At 45.7% G+C, this 7,184-nt stretch overlaps 1 pseudogene; it reads left to right on the top strand.

Moving 5' to 3' along the window:
• Window positions 1-1,703: 1,703 nt before the first annotated feature.
• On the top strand, window positions 1,704-2,945 carry LOC129689120 (adenosylhomocysteinase-like; annotated as a pseudogene).
• The last annotated feature ends 4,239 nt before the right edge of the window (window positions 2,946-7,184 follow it).

Genomic DNA, 7,184 nt, shown 5'->3' with positions numbered 1-7,184 from the left:
AGAACAAGGTTGACACACATTTTCACACTTCAAAAGCTCGCTGAAGCCCATGGTTCTCAGCACATCCTGACACCAGCACAAAGATACATAGATCAATGCGGGTGGAATGGAAAGTCTAAAACCAGGCTCATGGCTCTATGACTAACCGATTTCAGCAGTGTATCAGGGCAGCCCATTCAGGGTGATAGTCTTTTCAGAGAATAGATAATTAGGGATAATTAGGGACTGATGGGTAGTCCAGAACCCTACCTCACACCATATACAAAAATGACGTGCAAAAGAATCAAATATCTAGGTGCAAGAGCTTAAGACAAAGCTTTTAGGAGAAATCTTGTGACCTTGAATTGGGCAACAGCTTTCCATTTTTAACACCCCAAAATGCATGCAACTGAAAGAAAAATGTCTCATTTGAATGAAATTCAGATTAAAACCTTTTTGTGAAATCAAGGCCCATTGTTAAGAGATTGGGAGGAGGGGACTGGAGTGGTGGTTGAACAGCTAAGAGCACTGGCTGCTCTTCCAGGGGATCTGGGGCCCCATCTCAGTAACCAAATGGCAGCTCATAGCCATTCATTATGCCAGTTCCAGAGGATCGTAACTTCTGTGCTCCAGAGCACCAGGCACACATGTGGTACACAGACTTAGGCAAGCAAAATGCCAATGCACATAAAATTGTCATTGAGAAAGGTAGTCTGAAAAGACAATTCACAGAATGGGAGGACACATTTTTTTTTTCCCTATCATATATCTGATATGTGTCCAGGATCAGAATGTATAAGGGGCTCTTAATAATACAATAATTTAAAGACCAAACAAGACCAAAAAGAAACAAGCAGACACATGAAAACCCCACTAACTGAGTTTTAGTAGACATTTCTCTACATACCTTATAGAAATTGCCAAAAAGTGCCTGAAATCAATCTCATTGTTATCAGCCATTACAGGAACTACAAGGAAAAAGCACTGCAATCTCTCAGCCCCTAAGATGCCTGCCACAAGCAAAACAGATAACAAGTGTGGATGAGGATGTGGACAAGTGAAACCATCGTCTTTACTGCTAATGGAGTGGGAAATGGTGAAGGCAGTTTCAAAATCACCCAGGGAGCACATAACCATATTAAACATAGAACTATAAGAGGATCCAGCAAGCCCATGATGCATGCCTCAGAACCAGTTCACACAGATAGCTGCATGCAAATGCTCATGGCAGGGTTCTTTACAATAGCTAAAGTGTGTACATAACTCCAACACCCATAAGCTGATGGATGGGTAAGGAAAATGTTACATCCTATGGTAGACCATTATTCTGACAAACAAACAAACAAACGATACAATGATGCATGAGACAGTCTGGATGATGTTTGAAAATATTAAGGAAAGAAGCCTGATACTAAAGACCTCAAAATAATTATTTAATTTTTAGGAAATGTCCAAAGAGACAAAAGGCACATCAGTGGTCTTAGCGGCTGAGGGTGGAGAGAATCGAGAAGGCTGGTTGGGCTCTGGGTTGGGGGACACAAGTATGTAAGTGGTGTGAGTGGTGACTGTGCAATCTTAAGAACGACTAACACCCTGAGTCATGCGCCTTAAAATGACAAATTTTGTATGTGAATCGAGTCTTTTAAAACAGTAAGAGAAGCCCTGCCCTGGGCTGTCTGGGCCCCTTCACTGAGTTCATCACTCCTAGCGGAAGTGCTGCCAGCATGTCTGATAAACCACCCTACAAAGCCACGGACGCTGGCCTGGCTGCTTGGGGACGAAAGGCCCTGGCCATCGCAGAGAATGAGATGCCAGGTTTATTGCACATGCGGGAGTTGTACTCAGCCTCCCAGCCGCTGAAGGGGGCTCACATTGCTGCCTGCACATGACTGTGGAGCCTGCTGTCCTTGTTGAGACTCTGTGGCTCCGGGTGCTGAAGTACAGTGGCCTGTCTGCAACGCCCTCACTCCTCAGGACCATGGACAGCTGCCATTGCCAAGGCCGGCGCTTCAGCCTTCTGCTGGAAGTACCAAACAGATAAGGAGTACCTCAGCATGATTCTGGATGACGGTGACCTTGCTAACCTCTTCCACATCAAATATCCACAGCTCCTGTCAGGCATCCATGGTATCTCTGAGGAGACCATGACTAGAGGCCACAACCTCTACAAGATGATGGCCAAAGGGATAACTGAAGGTGTCTGCCAACAATGTCAATGATTCTGTCACCAAGAGCAAGTTTGACAACTTCTATGGCTGTCACTCATAAATAGCATCAAATGGGCCACAGATATGATGACTGCGGGCAAGGTGGTGATAGTAGCAGGCTATGGTGATGTAGGCAAGGGTTATGCCCATGCCCTGAGGGATTTTGGGGCCTGAGTCATCACCACTGAGATTGAGCCCATCAATGCACTACAAGCTGCCATGGAGGGCTATGAGGTGACCACCATGGGTGAGGTTTGTAAGGAAGGTAATATCTTTGTTACCACCACAGGCTGTGTTGATGTCATCCCTGGCCAGCACTTTGAACAGATGAAGGGTGATGCCATTGTGTGTAACACTGGACACTTCCATGTGGAGGTTGATGAGAAATGTCTCAATGAGAATGCTGTGGAGAAGGTAAGCATCAGGCCCCAGGTGGACCGTGACTGCCTAAAGAATGGGCACCACATCATCCTGCCAGCTGAAGCCCTGCTGGTCAACCCGGGTTGTGCCATGGGCCACCACAACTTAGTGATGAGCAACTCCTTCACAAACCAGGTGATGGCACAAATTGAGTTGTGGACACACCTAGAGAAATACCCCATTGGAGTTCACTTCATGCCTAAGAAGCTGGATGAGGCAGTGTCTGAAGCCCGCCTGGGCAAGCTGAAACTAAAGCTGCCTAAGATGACTGAGAAGCAGGCCCAGTACCTGGGCATGTCCATTGACAACCCCTTCAAACCTGCCCACTACTGCTACTGAGAGCCGGGACCGCTCTTCACCTTCCAGCTGCCATCCTTGTTCCAGGCCCTATCTCTGTTTCCCAAGAGAAAATGTCACCAACTTTGCAGTTGCTTTGCCAGTGTTTGTCTCTCACTGGGGCTGGCCACTCTGCCTTTGACCTCTGTTGTATTCCTCACACTGTTCCAGGTGTGGCAAAGGGAACGGAGAGTCCCCAGTCAAGATAGAGGTACCTTGGAGTCATCCCCAGGGGACGTGAGCTCAGAAGTCCTGAAGCTGGATATTGATAGTGGTGGTCACAAGCCCTCACACCTTACCATCCAGGCCCTCACTTAGTCTTTAGGTCCGTGTGCTTGGTTTACAGATCTGCTGGTTTCTCAGCCCAGGCCCTGAGAAGAAGCTCTAGCAAAGGGCAGGAACCCCTGGAGTTGGAAGGCTCCTGAGAACTTCGCTTATTTACTATTGAGCCATCTCTTAAACCTCATAATACTGAGGCTGGTGCTTTTTGTCCCTCTTTCACAGGGTTAGAATAGATTAAGAGACAACCATGAAAGGACAAGCGACAGCTAGAGACCGAAAGGGGCTGGAAAAACAAAGGTCTGCCCCTATTGTGTAATTGATGGTGCCTATCACAAGCCTGGGTCACAAAGATTAATTGGGTTTATAATATTTACATACTATTTAGAATCTTAACAGAGGAAGGTAGATTAGATACAATTTCTGGTGCCTAAAAAAACAATAAGGGAAAAGTAAAATTAACAGGCAAGTAAACAGAAAGTTCTTTGCATCAACCACAATGAACAAAAAGCTACTATTGTTAAATGTGCTGGGAACTGCTGAAAGCCTTCTTAAAAATACCCATGGAACTATCAGTGAGTGACGTGGCCACAGAACAACCCATGCAAGATGGAGGAAGTGTACAGGATAAGAAGCAGCCTTTAGTTTACCTAACTACTAAATGGGCTCAAATTCAAAGGGTGGCAGTGGTTATAGACTTACCGTTATCCATGTTTTTTAATATTTTTATGCAGTTTATTAATTTTCTACTTTAAAAATTAAAAAATCTACTTTAAAATGATGTTTCCCAGCCCAGATGCGCCTCAGTGGAGAAATAGATGCACAAATTGTGGTATAGCTACACAATGGAATATTACTCAGCAATAAAAAAGAAGGAAATCATGAAATTTGCAGATAAACGGTGGGATCTGGAAAAGATCATCCTGAGTGAGCTATCCCAGAAGCAGAAAGATGCACATGGTATATACTCACTCATAGAGACATATAATATAGGATAAACCTACTAAAATCTGTACATCTTGTTGGTATAATGTTCTTTTAAAATGTATATCCCTTACCCTTGTTAATTCAAATGCTGATTTCCCCACCCCCAACTCTCTGGTTTCAATCCATATATTGCATTGTGATACTCATTATAAGCATCCTGTCTCAACTCTTGTGTAAACAAGACAAAATAAAGCAACTAGATACAATGTTGAGCAGGGAGGAGCCAGAGGACAGGAAAGAGGGGAGGAGTCAGAAGGCAGGCGATGAGTGGGGGGAGAAGGGGCAAGAGGAGATCAAGGAGAGCAGAGCTGGAGGAGAGATCTTGGAGGACATGGAGCATGAACCAGACCTAAGATTTCACAAAAAGCAAGTATAATGTGGGAAATCTAAATGTTAGGAAATTGAGGGCTTGGAGGTTTAGGAGGGAGTAAATATTTCCCAGCATTGTGTTCTAGGTTAACTAAAAACCCAGTCTCTGTGTGGTGATTTGGTTATACAGCTGCTGAGGATTAACAGCAGCGTTACCAGAAGATAAATCAATAGTAAATATTAATAGTCTCTTACAACAACACCTAAAGAAACTAATCAAGAGGGAGGACTCTTGCTAAAATGCTCAATCCCTATCCAGAAAGGCAAAGAGGATGGGCATCAGAAGAAGGAGAAAAGAGGGAACAAGTCAGGAGCCTGACACAGAGAACCTCTGAAAGGCTCTTTCCTGAAGACTATCAATGCAGATGCTGAGACTTATGGGCAACCTTTGGGCAGAGTGCAGGGAATCTTAGGAAAGAAGTGGGAAACAGTGAGATCTGGAGAGGACAGGAGCTCCACAAGGAGAGCAACAGAACCAAAAAATCTGAGCCCAAGGGTCTTTCCTGAGACTGATAATCCAACCAAGGACTATGCATGGAGATAACCTAAGACCCCTGCACAGATGTAGCCCATGGCAGTTCAGTATCCAAGTGGGTTTCATTGTAATAGGAACAGGGACTGTCTCTGACATGAACTGATTGGCCTGCTCTTTAATTACCCCCTCCCCCCTGAGGGGGGAGCAGCATTACCAGGCCACAGAAGACAATGCAGCCACTCCTGATGAGACCTAATTGACTAGGATCAGAAGGAAGGAAAAGAAGACCTCCTCTATCAATGGACTTGGGGAATGGGCATGCATGCAGAGGGTTGAGGAAGGGAGGGATTGGGATGGGAGGAGGAAGGGGGGATACAAAGTGAATAAAGTATAATTAATAAAGAATTAAAAAAATTATGTTTCCCTGATGGGCTCTCCACTCTCCTGTGGATGGCCACGTACCCATGTAGATACTGCCAGATACTGTCAGTGGGTTCAAAGAGTACTTGAATCCAGGCAGTGGTGGCCCAGGCCTTTAATCCCAGTACTTGGAGGCAGAGGCAGGCAGATAGCTGTGAGTTGGAGGCCAGCCAGGTCTACAAAATGAGTCCAGGACAGCCAGGCCCACACAGAGAAACCCTGTCTCGAAAAAACAAAACAAAACAAGAGAAGTTGGAAGTAGGGATAGGGGATGAGTTGGAGTGGAAGGAGTTTGGGGTAGATTTGGTGAAAACACGTTTCATATATGTATGAAACCTCAAAAAACAAACTGTAAACAAGCAAAATAATGTTAATATATGATGTTATATAAACATATATAATAACTAATATACATTTAATGAACTCTTGAAGAATAAACATTCTGGAAGCTTGTGCCTCAGTGGGTGAGCAGTTTGGAATTGCTGATGCCCCTGACTGCACACGTACTGGCAGGCGCTTAAGAGGAAGCTCCCTGTCATCATTCGACAGAGGAGAAGAACCTGAGGCCCAGCTCTTGATGTAGCTCACACGGCTGATACCTGGGAAATAACATGAAAGCAGGTTCAGCCAGGGCCCCAAACTCCTGTCTCAGGAAGCACTAGGAGTCCCTTCTCAAGACAGGATTCTATTGTCAGCAGCCATGCCCTGAATCTAATCATCGCAGAAGCCCCCTGAGCCAGGGCCAGGCCTGTACAGAAGCTGCTAGGCGAAGGGTCAGGTGAAGCCCAGACCTGACATTAGGGAGAGTGAAGACCCGAACCAGACAGCCACTGTGGTGTAAAGTGTCGTAGATTCTTTCCAGATCCTGACAAAGCCCCTCCCTTTGGCCCTGTATGGAATGAGAGAGCCTAAGGCAGGAACAGGAGGCTCTGGCTGGAAGGGCAAAAAGAGGACAGAGCCCCCAATTCCAGCTAGGGGCAGAAAAATGTGGTAACAGTAAATGGTTCGGCAAGGATGTGGCATGTGGGAAATTGCCAAGGTTCAAGGAGGCTGGGGAGGAATGGAGGCTAAATTTTAGAGAGGAGACACCTCAGGAAAGTATATGGTCACAATCTGGAGCTCTGTCTGTGTATCTGTCTCTCTGTCTCTCTGCCTGCCTGCCTTCCTGCTTGCCCCCACCCCCGTGTGTGTGTGTTTAATTGTGTGTGTGTTCAAGCATTCCTGTGGATACTGAAGGGAGGTGGGCTCGCATACCATTTGGAACCTCAATGTGAGTGTCGGCTTTCATTGGATCTCTACCTGTGAAAGATCCCCTATCATTGAACCTAAGAGCTGAGGGGCCTCTCGTGACTCTAGAATTTGCCTCAAAGACAGGTCTTTTCAGGCAAGACTCATAAACACAGCAGTACAATATGACCTTTGGTGTCTCAAACAATGGAGGGGTTCTTACACTTTACTTGTTTTTTTTTTTTTTTTACAACTTAGTTAGCAGGAGGCCACCATTGTGCTTCAGGCTCAGCAAGTCACTTGCAGTGCTATGTCTCAGTGCCCTCATTTGACTTCACACACAGTAATACACACACAGCACTGAGATGGGCGCTGGTGTGTGGGCCAGCACCAGGAAGCACTACCGATACGTGTGCCATGAGAACCACGGACCCACGTGTAGGAAAGCAATTCTCTTTGTACAGTATCTTTTAAATGCTCGAAGT

Source organism: Psammomys obesus, unplaced genomic scaffold, assembly GCF_907164565.1.
Source record: "Psammomys obesus unplaced genomic scaffold, mPsaObe1.curated_primary_1811, whole genome shotgun sequence".
Taxonomy (NCBI): domain Eukaryota; kingdom Metazoa; phylum Chordata; class Mammalia; order Rodentia; family Muridae; genus Psammomys; species Psammomys obesus.
The sequence above is the reverse complement of the archived record's forward strand: the minus strand, read 5'-3'. Positions and strand labels throughout refer to the sequence as shown.